Genomic DNA, 23,670 nt, shown 5'->3' on the forward strand with positions numbered 1-23,670 from the left:
CTAGAGGGATTTTTCAGTTTTGGAGAACGGAGATGATAAAGTGGGAAAAGGAATTACTATCCTTATAACATTGAGAGGTGTAAGTCCGTACAAGTGTCCAGTCTGTTCAACCATATGTCAATATTTGGACCATCATGTCTACCCAGATAAATCTGTGGTGTTTTCTCAGCATGTCTGGCAATCTTTGCTGTGCTGCTACTGTTTTCAGGTTTTAGTAATGTCATTCTGCAAAGCAGCTTTTGGGCTGTGAAAAAGGAGGACTTGTTCTCTGATACATGCTGTAACCAATTTCTGGCTGCTACTTCTGGTGTGACTGAGATTTTGGCTACAGAATTTCAGGGAAGATATTTTAAGAATGCCTAAATAAAAGGCTTGTGAAGAGGGAGACGACAGAGTGTTGAAGGAAAGAAAGGGAGGGATGGATCCAAGGAAAAGAAGCTGAAGAAATAGAGAGGATTTGCTAGGGGTTATGGAGGGAATTAAAATTACTTTTCTAACAGTACCATGAGAAAGGCCTTCCAGATATTAAAGAGTTTGACTTCAATGGACTGTTATGTGCTTGAGGGAGCAGCAAAGACTGCATGATCTTGCCAGATCCTAAAACTTGTTGGAACAGATGTCCGAGTACAAGCCCTAACACCATGGAGGAGTGCTTACCTGCCCTGTCCAGTGAAAGTGGACAGCTGGGGGACTGCTGCCTCGTGTTGGGGTGTCAAGGAGCAGTGTCCCTCTGTTCCCTGCCTTCAGGATGATGCTCTGAATGGTCCTGCTGGTCTATTTGGACATTTCTGTTTTGGCAGGTTTTTTGGGTGTATTGCAGTAGTGATGTGCCAGCTCAACTCTGCAACTAGGATGAGGTTTGCAGGAAAGCCCAGCTCCTGCTGAGGTGGAGATTTTCAGCAGCAACATTTCTTTGGCCAGACTTTCCAAAGAATTTGGCATACAGCCTGCTTTTTGTCATTTGAAAACAGGTCTCAGCTGTATGTGGTGAACCTGACTGAGGAGGACACCCTGAGATCCTGCATCATCTTCTCTGTTTCACCTCTGCAAGCCACCGTCCCTGGGCTGTCATCTCACCGTCTGTGTCTTCTTCATGGTTTTCAACTCCTTGTCAGTAGGCCTGCCTCTGTTTAAACATTAGGCTTTCCTGAATTTCACCCCACTTCTCCCTGTCCAGTTAGGAAGGGAGAGTTTTCTGTTTAATGTAAAAGCTGAGAAAAGCATCTGAATTAAGAAAAAACATAACCAAGAATTATGATTTTGTGCAGTGGGCAGAAGAGAAGCAGATGATCACATGAATTGTTACTATTAAGCTCATTCTTTTGTGCTGATAATTATGGGAATAAACAGCCAAAAATAATTATGGTGAAAGTTATGTTAGGGTCTATAGCTGCACAACTGAGGCTCTGAAAACTGAACAGTACGTGTGTGCCCCTTCCCAACAGGAACTCAAGTACCAAACCTGCAAACATCTAGAAATACAAGCAATGTGGTCTAGAGGACTGGCTCAAACCGCCCTTAACTCCAGCCCCTGCAGTCTCACTGACTGTGGGTCCGTAGGAGCTCAGACATTAACCCACAGTGCATGGCCACTGCTACAGATTTAGAGTAATATTACTCCCCACTTTAATTTAATTACTTTCTTGTTTTGTTTAAAGAATCATCTTGGATTTCTCTTCAAGGTCATTCAAGCATCTGACATCATCTGGCTTTGTGCTTGAGGTTTTTGCTATGGAGAAGTACTCTACTTGAGTTTTATTTATGCTGTGACTAAAAATGGCTAATGAATTGGTCATGTAATACTGGTGATGAACATCATCAGTGTTTTGTTCATCCACATTTTGTACAGCAAAGACTGTCCTTCAAAATTGCATGGAGGTACATTTTAAGAGCTTGTATGAGTACATGGTGTGGCAGTGCCGGCTCAGCATCATGGCCTTCAGGGGCTTCGATAAAGCCCAAAGGCCGTGGGCTGTTTTTTGGCAGCTCTGTACCTGGGGCCAGATGGTGGATGTGAAGGCCCATGCTGCTGGTCCAGGAAACCACAGCGCTGTGGTGGAGGATCACAGTCCCACTTCAAAAGCACTGCCAGCCAGCCAGCTCAGACAACAGCCTGTGGAGCTGCTTTCTGTATAAATTAAGCTGTGATCCTTAACTTTTCCCGTTTTCAGCCCGTTTTCCAATCCCACGTGTCCTTTACAGCGCCTCAGGGGTCAGTTGCTTTCCTTGTGCTTTCTTCTTAGACTTTCTCACACCTTTCCCTAATCACATTTTCCACTGAGTCTTCCTGACTTCAGTACAGGGAGAACATTAGGCAGCTGCTTGACCAAGCAGGCAGTTGTTTACATCAACCTGTGTATAGTTACTCCTCACTAGGTGGTGGTGAATGATCTTATACATAAGCAGGACCTGCATTTGCAACGATGATCTTTTTGGTTCTGATATTGCTACTTTGCAACTCCTGGATGAAACCTGCTGAAAAAGACCTGCATACCATCTTATGATTCATTCAGGAGAGACTTGAAGACAATGTTAATTTTCCAAATTAATTTTTAAATCAGTTTTTGACTTCTCTCACTTACTATGCTAAAATTTTCCCTTGAGCATGAGAATACTTGCAGGCTTATATTTCATGGAAATTACTTTTGGTGGTAGCTCTGCCTACAGATCACAGTCTGAAGCTTCAACAGTTCTTCCCTTAATGTGACACAAACAGATTTGGAGTGATGGGAGTGTAGACATAAGTCCAGAGAGTTCAGGATCAGAAACTAGAAAATGAGCATCATGGAATGTTCCTGGTGGTATGTCTTGCCTCTGGGCACTGATAATGGCATGCTCATCCTGTTTCTTCAGCCCCCATGAAACATTTGACACTTCTTCCCTTGCTCAGACATTGCAGACAAAACATCTTTTTGTACCTTTTTTTTTTTTTTTTGTATGGATGCTGTCATGACTATGAGAAGAATTCAAGGATGGACCCAATCCCTTCACAGATAACTGGATTTCCTTGCTAACATCTCCCCTCTAATGTGGTAAAAATGCATTTGGATGTAAGCGGTTAATTGCATAGAAACTTCCTAAAACAAACTGGCCTCAGTTATACCAGCACCGAGAAATGCCACTTTCCCCTCCAAGTCCCTCAGCATTTCTGCACAGAAAACATGGACTGTCCCATTTTCCTTTAGTGATTTATGGCTGGTGATAACTTTGATATATCTTTTAATGATAATTTGCCATTCCTATTAAATCCATTGACTTGTAATGCATTAGGGATACCTGTGGCAATCAAATAACACAAACTAACAGCTATGGGGTATTTTTTTTCCTGCCAAGTACAAAACAGTTTTATTTTCATAAAGGAATAAAGAATTTACAGCAACTTACTTGGTTTGCATGAATTTGAGTGTTTCAAAAGGTAAAAAACCCCGAAACAATCCAACATCAAATGAGAAGCTTAGGCTGGATGTTACAAGCTCATCCTTAGAGGTCAGCAATGTTCCTACACATAGTCTCAGTGTGGGTTGGTGCCATGGTGGTCCCTCCTCACGGCTGGAGGCACTTGCTGAGCCATGCATCTTCTGGGGCTGTGTCCCCTGGAAAGGCCAGGTGACCTGGACCTGGCAGCGGCTGAAGGCTTTTGCTAGAAATGAGCCCATTTCAGAGGAAAGGTGGTAGAGCTGGGGGAGGGAAAGAGAGACTTGTTGAAATACTGTAGACCTTCAAACTACACCTTCAAACTACATTAGGTAGTTAAACAGCCTTGCTTAACTGTTTCCTGCATTCCTCAATAAAAGATGGAGTAGGGTGATAGCATCAAGCTGTTATATCATGGTGTGTCAACTACCTCTGGGACTCTGAGGGATTTTTCTAGAAGGAAGCAGTGATCAATATGTAATGTGACATCTCAGGTTTTGCAGAGGCTCAAGGAGAAAATTGGTGCCCTTCTTAGCTGTTGTTTTTGTGGGTTTTTTTTGTGAGATGTTTCCATTCCCTTTTACTTTGAAGCTAATTAGAAGCGTTGCTATCAATCTGTTGAAACCTCACTGAAGTGTAGTGGTGTGGTCAGAGAGACTGGTAGGCTGTTTGCCAGAATGAGGTGTCTCCTGCAGTCCCAGAAACATTTCTCCCCCTATATCAGCGTGTTGTGAAAATCAGTATGCACCCAAAAAAGAAGCAGGAAAAGAGTAGCAGGGCTATAGCCCAGTCTTCTATAAAAGAAAAAAATATAGCCCAGACAAGGTAGCTGTGAAAACAAATTAGAAGGGGTCTTTAGGCCCAGCACTGACAAAAAGGAAGCTGGAACTGTAAGCAGCCAACTGTTTGATGCTTGCTGCCTTAGAAGGTTATCAAGACTTCTTCCATTTTCCATAAAGAACTAGGATTGCATGAGTTTAATGCCTTGAATCCATTGGTTTTTCTTCCTAAACAATTGATGTCTCCCATTTAATTATGTCCAATAGGCTAAAAATAGTAATATACAGTCAGACTTAGGGTGTAGTGGGGAGGTTTCACATTGAGCTCTGTAAAACTGGCAAAACACTTGTTTTCTCTCTTTAGAATAGACATAAATCACTAAAACAGGCACTCCTTCTCACCTCCCCCCAGTTTGTAGTGCAGCACCTTTCTCAGAGCTGCCTGTGCTGCACACAGCATGGAGCATGCCTGAGGTCTGATCCTGCAGCCACTGACACATTTCTGGTGCCTTCAGGTGGTGTTGGTCCATGTCAGGGTCTCAGCACTGGAAAGTGTCCAGTAGCTGTGGCAGATGTTTCTGGTTGCATTGTAGAACAGAACTATCAAGTGGTTTGTTTTTAACCCTGTGTGTGTTGATTCACATGAGAACAGAGTGGTGTCAACAACACTGATGTTCTGCCTCAATGAGCATTAGTGTCACCTGGGAGGATCCATGGATGCTGTGTGGAGGTAGTATGCATGGGTTGAGGTTGTTTACCCTCCTTGGTGTTAATCCCATCAATCCCAGCCCTTGCCAGATCGCTAAACACCAGAGGGGGTGAGGATGGTTTAGCTTTTAACCTCTGCAAAATTCCCTGTCTGAAAGTTACCATCTGAGTATTGTGCCAAAGTGCAGACCTGCCCTCGAGGACCTGCATAGACTCAACAGACAAGAAAAACAAGAAGAATCTCGGTCAAATTTGGAGTCTACTGATTTTGCTGGTGACTCTAAAATATTTAATGTAGTAACCCATAGTATATGTGTTCATGTGGGCCTCATGTCTCATCTGTGCTTTAACTTGCAGTCCAAAGGATTTCCATTTGATAACTGAAACCACATGGGGAAGCAGCTTTTTTACATCCCTATAATCTAAAAATAAGCTGTGTATGTATAGCATATTCTTTTCAAATTTTGATGAAAGTACTTTGCTTCTGGCTCGATTTTTCTTATGCCAAAGCTTTGGGTCTGAGACATTTTTCAGCCAAAACTGTAATCTAACCACATTAAAAATTTGTTTTCATATTGGAAGCACTGGGCAAACATGAAGGCAAATGACACTACAGTGTTGTGTTACATTAGGAGATGTTGAAAAGGTTTTTTTGATGGTTTTGTTTTCACATCAGAATTACATGTAAAATTCTTTATAGGATAATAAAGTTTTTATTTAAATAGAAAAAATTACTCAGGGCAAAATCTTGCTGTGCTGTCCTTGCAAGTTTGAAATTAATGGCATTGCTCTAGAACTGCTCCCCTTGTGTGACAGTTCCCTAACTGCATGAGTACACAATTTATGCTCTTTGCATTTCTAGGCAATGTTTCCTAAAAGTTACCCAGAAATATTGAGAATAAAACCATTTCTGGGTTCAATATAGGGATTAAAAAAAGACAGTTCTTAGGATTTCATGGAAAAGCTGTATATGTTCATGTGTAACTTGTCAGGCACTGTATGCCTGTGTAATCTCCTGAACTGTAGTTTGCTCACAAACCTACACACCTATTTTCTCTTAAAAAAACAAAATTTCAAATTAGTTTTTGCAACATAGCCCTTTCTGTCTTGCAGCTTCTGGGTCATTTTCAGATTTGTTTCTGAAGCTCAAGGACTTTCCAGTTGAGCCGTGCTTTGAGAAATCCAGGCATGTTTAGTGACTGGTAGTTTATACAAACAATTGCAGTGTGCTGTAGAGTATAAAGGTAATTTGGGGTATAGTTGCTTCAACAAATATATAAATGGACACCATGCTCAAAATGCAGTGTTTAGGGCTAATTGTTTTCCTGGGTGACTAAACTGATCAATACTGTAGAGTTTAGCTAGATGCCCTGCAAAAGCTCTGATAAACATACAGTTGTTGGATGTTTTTTTCAGACTGATGTTCCATCTTTTTGACTATAGCTCCTTATAAATCATATTACCTTGTGCACTTTAGTTGTACTTGCTGATAGATACTGTGCTTTGGCTCCTATGGTAGTAATCATTTTAAGTTCCTGAGGTTTTTTGTTTTTATAAATATTGAGTTATGACAAAATATTTTCTCTGAGTTAAAACAACTTTTAAAAATCCAATAAAAAGGATGTGCCTTCCTAATCCAAAATAAAATAAACGTAGAAAAGCCTGTAATTTAGGTACCAGTCTGTCCTTATGATCTTCAGCTTCAGTTTATGCAATGTGATACAAACAATGCAAGAGGTAGGCACAAATATAGGGAAAGAGTGTGCAAATCTGGGGTGGAAGTGGAGCAATAGAAGTGTGGGGTTGGGGGAGAAATCTTGGGTGACGGAGAGTTGTCTTAATTGAAGAGCAAATGCTGTTTGTTTTCAATGGAGATAACCACATGAATAAAAATGCAAGCTTAGGTGAAAGAAGTGTCAAAATTGAGATGAAAGGAGTAAGTGGGGTGTGTAGCCTGTGATGAAGTGCCAGGGGCACACAGGCAGATTTCCTGTGTGCAAGAGCATGGGGGGTGAGTGTGGAGGATGTGCAATGTGCGGGATGCCTGGGGAGAGGGTGCTGCTCAGGAAGACGTGGCCTCTAGGGGTGCAGAGGTGAGCCCTGGCCAGAGGTGCAGGCTTGTGGCTGTGCAGGTGCAGTTCTGACACAAGTAGGACTGCCCCTGCAAATCCTACAGGGGCTTCAGGGACCTGGGGGACAGGCAGGATTAGCCCGAGTCTGCTGCTATGTCCCTTGCACATCTCACCACCATAATGGGCTGGTGGGGCACCAATCTGGTCCAGTATATTTCAGCTGTCACTTAAAAAAAAATAAAATTGCCTTTTAAAACACAGGTAGGGGAAGGGGGTAGGGAAAAGTGAAAGGACAGGAGGTGCAGCAGGATACCATACAGGGAGAGGGGAGTGAGTGAATGAATAGAGAAACCTTTGCTGGGGACTGATGCTGAAAAGCAGACCCTACTGTGGACAGAACTGCAGAGCAAGCATTTCCCTGTTGGGTGTGTCTGTATTAACTTGTGCCTTTCATTGCATTGAACAGGAACACAGTGCTAGTGCCCGTGTCTCACTCAAAATATGCGTTGGTTTCCTTCAAAAGAGCATTGCAATGAAGACAGATTGTGCCAATGTGTTGGCTTACATGTACTGAAAGCAGGTATGTCTATTTTAATATTGAGTCCAGTGCTCTCATCTCTACTGAAATTGTTACAGGCAGAATCTTATCGTGTTGGTGGCTCTGCAGTGTGGAGCCCCACTGGTCAGAGTCCAAAGATAGGGGGAGAAAGGAAAAATAGGATTGGGCACATTCAGTGTGTGCTTGGAGAAATAACTGGTTTTAAACTGGCCTGGAACAAAGCTGAGAGCCCAGACCTAGAGGAGGAAGGCTGCTCTCTAGGCTTCAACAAGCTCTGTATTGTGCATTTTCAATCCGTCCAGCTTTCCTGCTTGTAGGCTTGCAACAGCTGCTGCTTGCATGCTTCTCCACTGGCTACTTAGTAAAAGAAAGAAAAAAAAAATCTTCTCCATGTGATACAATGAATGAATAAGTCTGTTATACGTGATGAAAAGTGTCTCCTGGATGCCTTTGTGTTTTTCTCTCCTCTGCTGCTCTGTGTGCAGAGCAACAAACTAAATTGCTGATCTGCTTTCGGTTCTTCTTGGGAAGTAGAGAAAGGGCCAGAGTTAAGGACAGATGCCAAGTGTATGGAGGGAAAATTACCAAAATCTTAGAAGGAATGATGAGGGTCAGCACTGAGTGCAGCTCAGCATTAGGACACATGCAGAAGGAAACAAGTGTCTGCTCCACCTACATTCCTGCTGATCCTGAGGCTTTCATTGCATTGGCCTCAGAGGGTGAGTGTTTAGTCAGAAATGTAGATTGGAAGGCAGGAGAAAAAGGAAAATAAAAAAGCAAGCAGAAAATTGTGCAGTTCAGATGAAGCCCCCAGAGAGCCAATTTCTACAGGTTTTCTTGTTTCCCAGATTTCCTGGTATAACTAGAAATTAAGAAAGGCACTGTGGGGAGGAACGGGGCCATGGTAATTATGGAAATGTGTCATTAAAGAAGAAAGTTGATGGGCGCTTGAAGGAATAGTGAGTAGTACGAGGGAATTGTTTTTCAGGGACCTTAAAACTGAGGTGTTTGATTAGAATCATGGTGGCAGTCCTAAACCCTTACTGTTTATGCAGGGAAATGGAAATACATATGAAATCCAACATTGCATACACCTGCCATGTTTCATTGTGGTATGTAAAAGAACTGCATTATAGCTGTTGAAAAAAATCACAGCTTTTGCATTTTTTGACTGTATATTTTAAATTCATGATCTTAATGCAGTTTTTTTCCTGAGCTGTGAATTTTAATGGCTTGTTCTTAATGTTGCTGTTCAAAAACCATGAAAAAATAATACATTTTTATGTGTATTTATCTTTAGCCAACCCTATTTACTCATTTCCTTCATTTCTTTGTTTGCATTCTTAACCATCTGACTCCTTTTACTCTTAACATGGACTGTGATTCATACCCAGAGGAGTGAAAAAGTTATGTAAAGGACATTTATATTTAAAAACATTTATTCCCTACAGTGGCTGTCACAGCATGTAGCTAAGCACAAGAGAGATCTCAGGCATCAGTTAACATTCTCTGATCTCTATCTGTGAGACAGGAGCAGTAACGCTTATTATCCCAAAGAGGCTGTGAAGATTACCTGGTATTTGTAAATATGAAGGCCAAATCCCTGCACAAAATCTCAAGGGAGTTCCTTGGTGTCTGGCTGAGCCCTACATGTTTGTAGGCCCCAACCTGTTGGAAATGTTTTCTGCACAAAGTTGGGGTTTATTTTGTTGAGCCCCGCCCCCCCCCCCCCCCCCCCCCCCCCTTTTTTGTTGTTTGTTTTTTCTATGTCAGTGACTGTGTAGGTTTTTTAGAAGTATCAAGTGTTTTCTAAGAACCTAGACATTTAATAATAGCTTTTCCCCTCTTTCTTTCATGGCTATTTTATTGTTTATAGTCCCCTATGCAGTCATCTTGAAACCATGTGGCTGTCACTGTCAGCTTAAGGTGTGTTTGTCTGTGGAAACAGAAAACCAGGGAGCCAGCACAATAATAGTCTTTGAATTCAGTATTGAGAATGATTGCTTGTTTCCTTGCCAAAATGTTTTTTCAATAGAGATGGAAAACATCTGGATTGTGATGACTGCTATTTTATATAATGAAGAAAACAAAAAGAAGACAAAGAAAAAGAAAAGAGAATAGGAAAATTTAATTGAAGCCCAAAAGGAAAGTATATGATTCTTCCTTCAACTCCTTAATGTTTCCCATAGAATATTTTAAAGGTGGGAAAAATAATTTTCCCATTACTAGCAACACCGTTACTTCAGGAATAAGCTAGCTGTGGTAACAGGTATCTTTGCTTTCCAGTTGTGAATTCCATAAAACAATTTAATTTCAGCTGGTTATTAGTCTAGCATTAAAATAATTCTCTGCCAGCAGACTCTTAGTCCATAGCTAAAAGCTGGAGCTCTTCATTGCTAGTCTATGTTAAAAAAGAAAAAAAAAATCCAGATGTTGGAGGGCTGCTGCTGCTCCTTTCCCCACTTTGTGTTGGCACCAGAAGAAGTAAAGGCAGAGTGAGGGTGGCGGTTTCAATGGCATTGCCAGCACAGGCAGTAGAGAGCCACCAGCTGCAGCTGGTCCCACAGGGTGTCCCATGTCTTTAGCACGCAGAAGTAGTAAACCTTGACCTCCCTTGAGAAGGGAAGCCCTTTCCTTGGGCAGACCATACTCACCTGGGCTTTGGTGGCCTTTAATGCTTATCACCACATTCAGCATTTCAGGGTGGAATTCCAGTGTTCATAAAGGCGTATTCTTTTTGCAAAGGAAATAAATTGTAATTTTTTAGTTTGGCTTGGGTATGCTATCATCACAAATACTGTTTTCCAACCCCTACTACTTCAGCTAAAGGAGAGATGTGATAAGCACCTAGAGAAAGGAAGTAACCCGGGGTTGTTCTTACATGGGAAGATGGGCTAAGTGAGAGGGAGCAGTACAGATACAGAAAATAACATGTGATACAGAGGGGAATGGACAGAAACATTGGATAGAAAATGTATAGAAAAAAAGATATGTTTGTGGCTGAGCATCAGATAGGGCATGGGAGCAATAGGAGGGCTGTTTTGACTGGGTCATGCTGCAGGGATGGGTGTCCTGAAACCTGCTGGTGTGTACCACCATGCAACAGAGAATAGTTGCTGGAGAACCCAGATGTGGCCTCTAAGAAGACAAAGACATGACTTTGTCTCTCGTCTGCTCAGACAGATGTGCGACTGGGTTTTTCTCTTGCTTCAGTATCTGAGATGCCAAGCTTGTGGAGTGATTCGAAGAATCAGTCAGCAATATGCAGGTGAGTGGAAGTTATCTTTATTCGGCAGCGCTGGGTGCATGGGGGATCACTCCCCCAAAGTCATGCACCCCGAGGGGACTTTTCAGTCCCTCCTTTATATAAACAACTCATACCTATTCATTAACTTTCCAGGAAATCGTTTACATATTCATTACAATTCTGAGAATTCATTTACATATCTCGAGCCTGCGCAATGTCCTTGAGGGGTTGTCTCTGCGCAGACTCTATTCCTTAGCGGCCATGTTTAAAGTCTTTGTCTTCACCATGTTGCATGTACAACAGGAATCTAAGACCACATGTCCTTTCTAAAGATAACCGACCTAGCAGTCTGTACATCCATCATGTTGACAATAAGGGTCCTTGGACATTTCCCGACTTTTAGCTAAACATAGGTATGTCATCCTTTAGATAAGAGGTACAGCATTCACTATTCAGGAGGCACTGGAGCGCAGAAGCTGCTCCCACAGAGCCTGCGAGCTGCCTGCTTCCTGCACCATGGTGCTGTTCTGCCCTTTGAAGGCAGGTAGGAAGCAAGGGACAGCAATCACCTGCTCCTTGATACTCTTTGATCTCCCGCTCCATTGAGATTCACCCTGGCTGGGGAGGCCTGTGTCAAAATGCTTGTTCCACAAATATTCTTGTCATGGTTTTGGGCAGGCTCTAGCCCAGTGGTGAAGGACTCTGCACTGGAGCTGAAGCTAGAAACTCAAGGTTTTGACCTTTTCCGGAAACAACAGACTTATCAAAATTTTCCCTTTGAGTCTGGAAAAAAACCCATGATTTTAATCACTCAGTTTATCACTTGGGTCACTTCACTAGACTTCAGCAGGATTCATAATTAATGACTCAGAGCCGGCTTGTATTTTCAGTTCATAATTTTACTTTGAACTTAGCGTTTTCCCCCCTATTCTAGACAACATCATTTGCATAATGAAAAAATAGCATATTAACCTTTTGATGTGAACCCATGTTGTTTATCAAGTTTCTCAAATTCTTAAACCTGTCTGTCTTGTCATGTTTTTAAAGATACTAATCTTCAGCAAAGAAAAAAATGATGCTTTTCCTTCTGAATCCTGTTATTCCTGTGGAATCACACTACTTACCCATCATAAAATCCTGGTAGGGATAATGCATTATAATTTCCTTCTAAGGTAAACTAGTAAGTGATAGCATACCTAACTGATATTTCATGGTAGGTTTGCATATTCCTGTCCCCAGCTATGGTTTGATTACTAGCTGATAATTAATTACACAATAGTTTTCTTGCAAAAAGCACCATCTTTCTGGAAGTGAACGCAAAGGTTAATGTTCATAAAGAGAAATACTAACAAAATGCTTGCATTAAAGTAGGACAAAATTTTGGCTGCAGCCACAGATTTTCAGATTTGTTTCAGTTTTTGAGGACTGTTTTCTGTGCTGCACATCCTTCCACAGCATTTTGGATAAGTAATCTCTTTTTTCTGTGATGTCCTAACACCATGTTGTCCTCAGAAATGGGTATTTCCCTCTTTTTGGACATACGTGTCTGTGCATCAGTGACTTGAGTGGCACGTGTCTATTTCAAGGAAAGAGGTGTATGCTGCAGCTGGCTATTGTGGCAGTGGCCACTTGGCTGTTGTGCCTTGGGTAGGTGAGTGCGTTGTTCAGGTGAGCAGGAATAAGCACCTTTTGGTGACTAAGGCAAAATCCCAGTTTTCTGGAAGCCCACATCTAGAGGTGGGTTTTGGCATGGGTACATGCTACATAGTTACTTGCTGGCCTGCATTCCAGTATCCTAAGACAGTGACTTCTCTTATGCCTTTGCCTCCACCATACAGAAGAAATGAAAGAAAAGCGAAAGAAGGGAGGGTTTTGTCCTGCCTCTAGCCCACTTTAACAAATACCTTCTGCAGGCAGCTCTTCTACACATCTCAGGGAAACAACCATGGCTGACTACATGTGGCCATCAGGGAGAAGAAAAGAAGGGGACATAATACAATACTGGTAACCCCTTGCTAAAGGATAATTGAGAATGAGCCCAAGAGTTCTTACTAACATCAAAGTTTGTGATTGATGTAGTCAGATGGTCCTTTGCCAACAGTGGATATTTCTGTTTTTCTTCAGAGGCTTATCTGCCAGATACCATCCAGTGGCTCAGCTTCTTTCTGTCCTCAGGCATATAGTGATCACCTTGTGTCATGAGGAACACAGACCACTGAGGTCCCTCATCTCTTGTCACTCTCTTAGCTGCAAATCTTAGTAACAATATTCACCAGATTTTCTACTTTTTAAAATCTTGCCTTTATTTAATTATTTATTTATCCATCCATCTATTTATTTATTTATTTATTTATTTATTCATTCATTTATTCATCCTCTCCAGTGGGCTGTTTAAAACGAGTCTTCTAGGTCAATTGCTCTTATGAATTCTTATGTTTGGATTGGTTTTATGGGTGTTTACGTTTTTTTCTTTAATTCCAGTAAGTGCATTACCAAAGACAATGAATAAGGAAGAGCTCAGTGACTTTCTCTGTAGCACTTAATGTAAATATTTCTCTCCATGTATTGCCTACTACTTCCTATCCTACCCTTCCCTCCTTGCACCCATGCATGCACACACTTGGCTTACCCATACGAGACAAGTATGTGGGAGCAGTGGGCTATGTAATGATCTGTCTGTGTGTTCAAAGTACAAATATTTCCCGTTTCCCACAGAAAAGACAGTGCGGTGACAGATTTTCTTTCTGTTTCTCTAGTTCATTGCACACAACAGATCCTACAGGTTGAACCAGGGTGATGCAGCAACCTTAGCACACATGAAAACAATCCTGCAATAGTATTTTCAGTGCTGGTTTATTTTGGTTCTTCATTAAAAAAACCAACCAAACACCACCTTTTAATTTTTTAAGTGATACACTACCATAAACCTATGGTCCACCTGCCAAACCAAGGCCACAATTGTGGCAGTTGGTGTGCCCTGCTCAGCTATAGACCAGGTGATAAAACAGGAGCTGGTGGGTGTTGGTATGGACTTGTTTATGGGGGGCTGGAGGGACATCATGTGCACCCAATGAACACAACTAATACTAGTAATTAAAGAGCTTAGAGCTGCTGCAAAGATGAAGAAAATATATTCTCCTTCAGAATTTTAATGTCTAAAGATCCCCAAAGCAGTTAGATATTTTTTGATTTTCTAGAGTGTTGCAGGATGCTCACGATGTTGTTAGGAACTGCTGTAGACATGGCAGGCCTAACCTGGGACTAGGTGTTGCCTTGTTGTCTTATAGCATAGATGACTTTAGGACTGAGAAAGAAGATTTTGATACAAAGGAAGGTGAAAGATTGTTGGGTTTGATTATGAATACTTCATAGGGTCAGTTGTGGTTGAGCCTCCTACATCTCTATTTACATCCATCAAAGAGTTGTGATATACCTGAGCAGTCCCATCAGATGTATGCAAGGATTCTCACATACTCAGGTCAGCTTAACTACACTGAAATAACTGAACACAATGGACCAGTTTGGATGCATACCTGTCCCATGATGTTTGGAGGTTAAAGAAATCCATGACCATAAGGTTTGTTAAGTTCTTTGGCCTTCTGTATGGCTGGAGGGCTGATGTCCTCCTTGAATCTTGTAACATCTTGATTAATAAGGCTCTCATGTTAACTTTTTTGTATCATGGTGATTTTTAAAAAAGTTGTTTTGCAATGTTTATTTTTTTTGTCTTTTGAAAATCCTGGGAGAAGGCAATATATTTATTTCTACAATACTTAACTGTTGTAGCAGAATCCTGTGTTTGTTGAAATAGAAGCAAATGTTTGTCACAAAGCTGATATGTTTGGTGGGGTTTTTTTCCTTTCTCTTTTTTTTCCTGAGGAATTTATTACGGGCTTATTTTTTCTACTGAATATCATCACACATATTTTGTGACATCCAGATGACACTGAATGAAATACCTTAACTGTCTTTTATCCCTTTCGGCAAATCCTAATACCCAAACCTATAAAGTTTCAATAGTCAAGAGTTTCTATCTCTGAAAAAGCAGTCACAGCTCCAGAATGAGGGTTAGTATTTTTTTCTGAAGGTCTGTGTGAGTTTGGGAAGGGATGATCTTCACCGGCTTTTACTTATGCTTTCACTGGAGGGTGTTGCCTAGCAGCTGGAAGGAAAATGTAAGCTATAAAGCCACTTATCTATTCCCTTATATTTGTAACATTCTAATCCTGCCAGGTCCTAAATCCACAGATGTTTAATTTGCTCTTTTGTAAAAACCCTTATTTGTTGGACCTGTGCTTAGCTCCAGTAAAAATGCTTTTGGCAGCCTGAACATTATGTTTTAAAATTCCTTAAGGTTTTTATTACTTTGAAATAGGCTGTATTCTTCTTTTTAGTTCATCTGGTTGTTTTTCCTTTATTTTATGGCAATTTTGGTCTTCCTGGAGCTCAAAAGATACCTGTGGCATTTGTAGAGCCCTGAGCAAAAGCAAGTAAAGAAATGGCAGTCAGAAGCCCCTCTCCCTTTCCTTCTCAGGTACTCCTTCCTTCTGGCACAAGGAGGAGTGCAAGATGAGGCTGTCTCTCAAGGGCAGCCTGCAAGGACCAGCCTTTTCATGCCTCTTCTGTGTTGCTGTGTCTCAAGCTTCCCTTGCCCAAAGGCACCCTGCACTTCCCATCAGAGCTGACAGGAGTTGCAGAAGACGTGGAAAGTAAGGCTTTTGCATGGCACTGGTTCAAAAATAACAGCTTTTCTGGGAACACAGTAATTACTGGCACCTTGTCAGTAAATGTTACCATTGAAAATCTTCCTGTTAAAGTCACTTCTTCCATCAAAGTAATTTCTTCCTCAGTAGGTAAGGTGATATGATATGTGAATACAATTTTTTTGGACAAAACCCAGCTGTTTTTCATAGGTGTCTGGACTCTGCCCTGTCTCCCCTCCTTGCCTGTCTCTTGCTGACTGTAAGTCTGACGTGTTAATACACTCTGGTCCTGTGCTGAATACACTTATGCCTGAAGTAAATCAGCTTCCTTGTCTGGTCAAATTCCCAGGCTTGGGGAATTAGTGCTGAAAGGTGCTCTCTTGCTGTTTGTGTGTACAACGGGTAGAGAAAGATGATCCCATGACAGGTTCAGTTCAGAAAAGATGGGAAGTTGTTACCACCTGTCATTCATTCTTCACTTGGGTGAAGTCAACAGCATCCTCTTCAACACGGTGACACCAGCACTGGGACCAAGTTTGTTTCAGAGTTACCTTGTAGTCTTGGGCCCTGGCTCTCTGCTGCAGTTTTTCCTTATTGTTAAAATGGGCCAATAATCCTCTCTTATCAAACCTCAGAGGGCATTTAGAGAATTAAGAAAGTATTATCTGTGCAGGGTTGGAGATTGCCTGCACAGAGTTCTGCAGGCAGCTGGTAGCACTGTATCTATTGCATAAACTAAGAAAAGGAAGAAAAGAAGAATTTATTATCTAGATGAAAGCCTTAGGGAAGTTAAGGAAGTTCAATACCGCAGAACGTCTGACACTGCAGAGCAATGAAGCTTGCAGCCAGCCAGTCCTTGGGGCAATGTGCAGCCATGCTGCCTGCTGTAGGCAGTGGGAGCCACCAGGCTAGTAGCTCTAGGTGAAACTATAGCATAAAACCCTGCTACATGTTGCTGGGTTATCCAGGGACCCAGAAGAGCAAGTGGTCTTGTGCTGGACAATTAAAGAGGCAGAGATGACAAAAACCAGCCTGTGGGGCTGATTTTGGACTGTAGGATTGAGAAGTCTTCCAGCCTGGGAGGAAGGGATTGCCTTTCGCTCCTGGGCAGAAAGGTCACGTTTTGTGGCAGGCAGGGCTGATGGTAGGATGGGATGTCCCCTCCCCAACTTCCCATACCTCTGAGGGATGCTTTGAAAATTTACGTGTGAATGGTTATGGCATGCTTTAGGCTGGCTTGCAGGTGTGTGTTGAGCCTTCAGTACCCTTTCTTGCCACTGAAAATTAGGTTCGTTAAGGCATAAGTTAACTCCCTGAGCCCTTATTACAGTTAGTTTTAGTATCTCTGAAGTACTTAGTATTCAATGTCATCACAGGGGCTGGGACAAGCTCTCATCTTGCACACAGAAACTTTGTGTGTAGTGCCTGGAGCATCTGAACATCTGTGTCTGGGGCCAAAGTCTGACCTGGTGTGAGTGGCGTGACTGGTTGCTATATGTTACACACATAGACTTGACTTCATGTGGGAACAAATGGCAATTCATGAGGAAATCTTTGTTAAAACAACAATTCCCATCTTGCTGATGAGGCCAGGAGGTTGCGCAGTCACTGCTGGCACTGGGACAAGAACTATGTCTCTGTGTCTTTGTCCTGCCCTTGAAAGACCTTGAAGCTGGCTGCTCAAGGCATGGCTACCAGCTCTGAGGCCAGCAGGTACTTTACCTTGGCTATTAACATGCCGATTACTTGCCAGCTTCCTGCACAGAGCTTACGTAGTATGGAGGGCTTTGTCCTAGCCTTCTATGTCAAAAGGGAATTAAATTTCAATGCAAACACAGGTTACATAGCTGAGCCTTTAAGCCTACAACAAACCGTGCAGTTTAATCCGTTGCTGCTGTAGACAAACTATCCTTGTTAAATTGTTTAAATTTAGCTGGTAGAGTCCTTGAGAGAGATTATTTATGGGATACATTGTGTTTACTGATCTCGGCTAATCGTGTTATCTATTAATGCTGCTGTTTAAGTGCACATGCCTAGACCTTGTGCTGTGTTGCTAATTTGTATCCCTGCTATATGAAGCAGACCCAAGGAAATCAGAAAATTACGCTGGCTGCTTCTACCAATTCTCTTTTATTAGTTTATTAGTTATTGCGCAGTAGCCTAGGTCTGTATAGCCAGGCTGAAACCTGGCTGACCTTTTCTTTGCTGTGAGTTTACAAACAACAGGGAGGAAGTTTGCTTACTGCAGATGTGCAGTTTGCTAGATGCACTTGCAAGTGTCAGCAGTCTGAGCTTCCCCCGCTGCTGCTGCCCAGAAGTACCACTCTGTTGAGTGGAAGACGCAGTGCTCAAACCGTGGCAGTTGGGCACACAACTCTCCTTGTGCTCTTTGTCCCCTGCTGTAGCCCCCTTATCTGCAAGGGCTTCTAGCTGGAGCAGCCCAGTGCTTTTTTATTGTATTTTATTTTTTTTAAAGCTTTCTGCCCTAGCAGGGAACAAAGGCAGCCAAGAAGTGAAGGACTGCCCTGGAAAGCAGGCAAGGATGTCATAACATATTGCCAGGTGCAATTTGCTTTCAGGCACAGCTGGGGGCTCTAGTGTTTCTGCTCAGTATTTAGGTGCCATAAACTATCCCTGCCACGCAAAGAGTGTTCTACAACCCTGCTGGTCTGGAAGACAGCACTACGTGACAGGGCAGTGCAACTGAGGGGGGTGAGAGCCTGGCAATTAGTTTATAATGAGGATTTAGTTACGAACTGACAGTCTGTCACAGGATAGATACACAAGTGCTGTGGTCATGCTGCTGCTGCTGCTTCAGCGTGTGTGATATGGCTTGTCCTGGGATGGTCCTTTGAAAATGCACAATGCATACTATTTGGGAAATTCAAGAGAATATACTGACACTGTCTAAGCTGCCTAGTTAAAAGTAAGTTTGAATTCCCAGTTAGACTATCTCAGCTCTACTGAAAACATGTCATTCTCATTTACTGCAGAAAACAAAACACCTTGGAGAATAGAACTACTGCAGTAAAAATACCTCAAACTTCTCTGTAATGCTTTTATTCTACTTTTATCATTGACAGCACAATGATAGGAAAAATATATGGGGGAAAGGGAAGAGAAGGACAAAGTGTATGAGAGGAAAACGCTCTTACATAGCTTTTTAAATGTACGGAAAATATTTCTGTGGATACATTGTCTTGCCATACTAAGTGGTATGGCAGGCATTGAAAACAAAACAATCTGATTTTTAGACATGATGCCCAGGTACATTCATGGATGTGCTGTGTTGTTACGGCACTGAGGGAGAAATATGTTTGTGCATCTGAGCATCTCATAATACAGCTTTCTGAGCAGGACACTGTTGGGAGGGTGGCACCTGGTATGAGGAAAACTTCAGTCTGTTTTCTGCTTGCCCCTGGGAAATTATTTTGGTACAAGCGGTACAAGTGAGACCAATAAAAAGCTGTTCCAACTGCTAATTCCATTATTGCATAATATTCCTTTAATTTTTTTTTCTTTTAATTATGATTGAGGAAGTTTACCTTTCCTAAGTGGTGAAGACCAAAGGTGTTTTCTATTTGCAGTCACAAAGCTTTTATTTTCTTTGAGCCTCTTGTGAAAGGCTGCTCTAAGAGTCCTTCATGCAAAAGTAAGAAGTGCCATTAAGCAAATGAGTTTGCACAAATCAGAAAAATTACAATTCACAGCTGCTTACTGGCTGGTGTATTTTGATGGAAAAATTTTTAATCTCTTCCTCTCCCAGTTCCTTTGTTTCTGGACTATTCAACTCTGTGTAAGACTATCAGACTCTCAAGTGAGTACTTTCCATGAACAGACCTTGATGAGTAGATGCAGAGCATTGTGTTGACCAGTGAAAAACATGAGTGTGAATAGGTGCTATTTTATCTGGAGAGAGGTCTTCCATTCCTCTAGAAGATGCATCTAGCAAAAAGCAGAGCTTCAATGGGCTTAATTTTCATTTTTCTTCTTGGAGAAAAATCAGCAGCAGTGGTTCCAGGGCAAATATTTTTTTCCTAACAGCATCATCAGTGAGCTGGGTAAAGGAGTGAATAGAGAAGTCTCCATGTCTATGTGTGATACTAAACTCTTGCAGGTAATCAAATGCACTTATGAATTGGGATTCCAAAGGAACTTTGCAAAATGGAGTGAGCAAGCAGAAACATAATAGAGGAGTTTCAAAATAGAAAAAAACCAAAACCAACAAAATATTGGGCAGCAGTAGAAGGGTGATAAGAACAAGGAAAAAAGCATAATTTTATTTTGTGTGTGCATGTCTTAAGTACTCTGTGCAATTCCAGTCTCCACACCACAAGAAGGACTTACAAGAAAAAGCATCAATCAAGATCAATATCTTGTATGGAGACAGAAAAAGACCTCTTCATCTTAGAGAGGAAGAAGATGGAGGCTTATCCCTGAAGCCTACAAAATCAGAAAGGACACAAACAAGCCTAATGCTGAACTAAACCCCCCAGTACTGGGACTAGGGACATTCACTGAAATTGGTAGATCAGTTTAAACTGGATAAAAGCACTGCACTGGGTGCGTAGTGAACTTCTGAATTTGATATCACTGGAGTTCTGCATAGAAGCAGATGGTGTCAGCATATTCAAATACAGATTAGGCAATGTCATGGGTAATAGGTATATAAACAGATACTTAACGTTCTAAGAGGCACAAGGAGAGGCATGTATCCTCTAACAACCCTAGCATAGCACCTGAGGGTGCTGGAGGAAAGTGTAGGAGAACAGAGCAAGGAGAGCAGCAGGGTTTGCACGTGTGACTGGTGTCTCTTGTCATGCTGCTGGAGGCAGAGCATCAGGCTGGACGCACCCGTGGTCTGACCTCTCAGTCTGTACCCAGCTGTTTGGCTGGACTGTGTCCAGGCCGTTCAAGAGAACAACAGCAGCCAATACTGACAAAAGGGCAATAAGGGATAAAGAATTAGGACCTCATGCAGCTGGCAAACACAAACCGGCTCCAAACTTTCCCCCTTTGAAAGCAACTAGTTGCCGCTTAGGGCTGCCAGTGCTTAGCTTGGGTGCCAGGCCAGGGAGGGAAGAGATGCCTGACCAGTGCAATGGCTGAACTTCTTACAGATATCTAAATTAAAAGGCAGACAGTTGAGCTTTAAACTTATGCTTGTATGCAAGGAAGATGAACTGAGTTTAAGTAGGCCCTAGGTTTACTGAATGGAGGTAAATGTAAAACATTGGTTTCTCTCTTCACACACACACACACACACACACACACAAAGGGTTCACAAGGGTTAGGTTACTACATGTTTTATTTATATATTAGTTTCTATTAGAAATCTTCAGATTTCTCCTTTTTTTTAAACAGAAAATATTTGCTTCTGTTGCTGACAGTTATACTTGATGGTTTCATTTTTTTAATGGAATGTTTATATTTTCAAGAAGTTTATTTTTTTCTCTTATGAGAGCCTGTGTTTTGTGCTGGAAATTTTAAGGAAAGACTTTGGTAGTTCTTATTTGACTGTCGAGGTCATGCTCCAATTTGAAGTTGTTGTTTCCCGCTGGCATGCCAAACCTGAGGACATCTGCCATTGGGACATATCTGTTGTGTCACCTGGAAGCCTCATGGAGAACTTTGTGATGCTGGGCACCCACAGCAGCTCTTCCCCTCCTGCCTACCCATGGGCTTGGGGGTGAGAGATGATGTGCTGAAAGGACTCCATGTGTGCATGTGCACCCCCTGTCCTTCCTTAAATGCAGTATTTTCATGAAGTAGTCTTCAAATGGCAATTGTTAACCAAATCAAATGAAATGAGGGGAAATTAAAAACAAAGTAAACCAAAACAAGCCCTCAAAAATGCCCCCGAAAACTTCATGACAACTCTGCTTATTCTGTAATCTACTGTGACAGCCTAGGTGGTTGCAGACCTTGTTAGTGAAGAAGGAGGAAATGGATTTGACTCGAATTTACCATTTCAGGAGAATGACTGAGCAGGAAAAGCACGAGGCTGTTCTAGCTTTTGCCACAGCAGCACTTGAAAAACTTTTCCTATAAAAAACTGGATTGAATGGACACACTCAGTTTGACTCGCAGGACTGATTTTTCAACAGAAGCTGGGGTTTGAGTTTGGCTTGGAACTCATTGCTATATCATCTCCATCTGCAATACTGGTCAAGGGCAGACTAAACCCAAGTTAAAAGGTGTGGCAAAAGTTTGCAAGAGAATGACTTCAGCTTCCAGTTGAGACAGCCTTGCTTTTTGGCATGAATGGGAGTGCTAACTTTCCTTCTAATCACAGACTGTACCTTCAATTTGAAAGTTGAAGATTGATAGGATGTTTCAGCAAGACCATCTGTTAAAGAGCCTCTTGATTCTTTGGGTAACTTTTTTCCTCATAATTATGGTGAGACTGGTATAGGTTCCCTTCCAGTTTCTAGATTTGCACCTCCTTCTAGGACCTTCTGCAGCACCTTGTCTGCTGTAACACCTCTTCTGCTGTAGCAGCCCCGGAACATCACATCAGCAGCTTCCTGTCACTTCAGCAAGCCCTAGACTCTGCAACCTTGACAGAAGTGTGTTTGCTAGAGCAGAAAATGTGCCAGATTCTGCCAGCATTATCTTTCTTTATTATTAACTTTCTTTCTGTTTTCAAACTTAGTTAATCAGAATTGCTTTTTGCATCCTCATGATGCTGCAGAACAAGAGCTGGCTGGGTGCTACAACCTGTGTCTATTTAGGCATCCATCTGTACATCCTTGCCTCCCACTCTTTGCTGATCTCTCCAAGCCCACCAGCAGCTTCAGTGAGGCCGTCTCTGTTGCTGCTGTAACAATGGCAAAGGAAACAGCAGCAACAGATAGAAAAAGCTACTGTGGAGCAGGTAGACCTGTGTATGACTTAATTTGACTACTGATTTAATGTGACCAATATGACTGAAATTGTGGTTTTCATCCTGGCATGTTCTGTTGGTGCCTGTAGTGGTTTTATTTATTTTGAACTTGTTCCTTGGTGTAGCTCCTGACTACAACTGCTATGAAAGGAAGCACAAGCTCCTCCTTCATAGGCTTGTTAGGATTCAGTAATGCTCACAGGAACCCAAAACACATACAGCCAACTATAAATTGCCAAGTTACTGCTTTCCCCCCCCCCCCCCCCCCTTTTTTAACCAGCTAATGACCATTTTAGTCTAATTACCTTTAAACATAGAAGTGGCTTGACTTCCTCCTTGTCAGCCAAAGGTGCCTGGATTTACCCATCTTAATCATTATTAAGGAAAATAAGAATAATTTGATTTTATTAAAATCCAGCTAATGCTGCTATCATTAAGGCTGCATGTGTAACTGGGAGAGTTACAGCTTGATCAACACAGGCACAGTTTGACAGTTCACAAGTCTGAGACCATGGAGTCATTGGCCAATGTCACCAGATTCCCTGTAATGTGGGAAGGATGTTGCTGGCACAGGGACACCAAAAATCACAGAGCAAATGCCAGTGCCACAGACCTCTGGATGTGCTGTGGTCAGTCTCTTCCCTGACTGGAGCTTTGCCAGACTCACGCAGTCGAGTGTTGATGTGCTTAAGGCAAAGCTTTGCTCTCTTGAACAAAGGCCACTGGCAGCTGAGGGTCATTTCAAGCTTCTTTCCTCTTCTGCCTTTGCAGACAGGGATCTTCCTAATCTTTGACACTGTATACCCTTTGGTTTCACCAGCTCCGATGATGGGAAGTAGAAGACAGAACTGATATGATCTTGGACAAAGAACAACAAGTGTTTGCACAAACATGGAGCTTTTGCATTTTCAGAATCAATTTGTTTTTACTGATGTGAAAACATCTGATGTTGTATGTTCCCTAGCTAGCACCCTCTTCTTTAAACAATCTTTGTGGCTGGATCACTTTTTTGGCTCGCCAGATAAATATTCATGGAAGTCATTCCTGGCTAGTCAAAAAGCATACATTTGGTCCCTAAAAGCATAAAGAACTTTTGGCTTGTTTTGGCACATCATAGCCAAAAATGGGATGGGTGTCAGAAATGTTTCTGGAGAGCAATTACTGAATTTCTGAAACTGTCTTTAAGTATTGAATGGCACCATGAGGAGCTCTCTGGGCCACTGTTTAACATGGAAGCTGCTCTGTGTGCACTATATCCATGAACATGTATTTTTAACCTTTACTGAATCTTACAACTTTGGG

At 42.0% G+C, this 23,670-nt stretch overlaps 1 protein-coding gene across 1 annotated transcript in view; it reads left to right on the top strand.

The window, feature by feature from the left end:
* The window catches only part of GPBP1 (GC-rich promoter binding protein 1), a 191,222-nt gene extending 170,479 nt beyond the window's left edge, over nt 1-20,743 (top strand). The window contains exon 14 of the transcript XR_013925039.1: nt 7,440-20,743. The gene's annotated coding sequence lies outside the window, so the exon portion shown is untranslated. The remainder of the gene's footprint in view (nt 1-7,439) is intronic.
* The last annotated feature ends 2,927 nt before the right edge of the window (nt 20,744-23,670 follow it).

Source organism: Falco punctatus (assembly GCF_963210335.1).
Source record: "Falco punctatus genome assembly, chromosome: Z".
Taxonomy (NCBI): Eukaryota; Metazoa; Chordata; class Aves; order Falconiformes; family Falconidae; genus Falco; species Falco punctatus.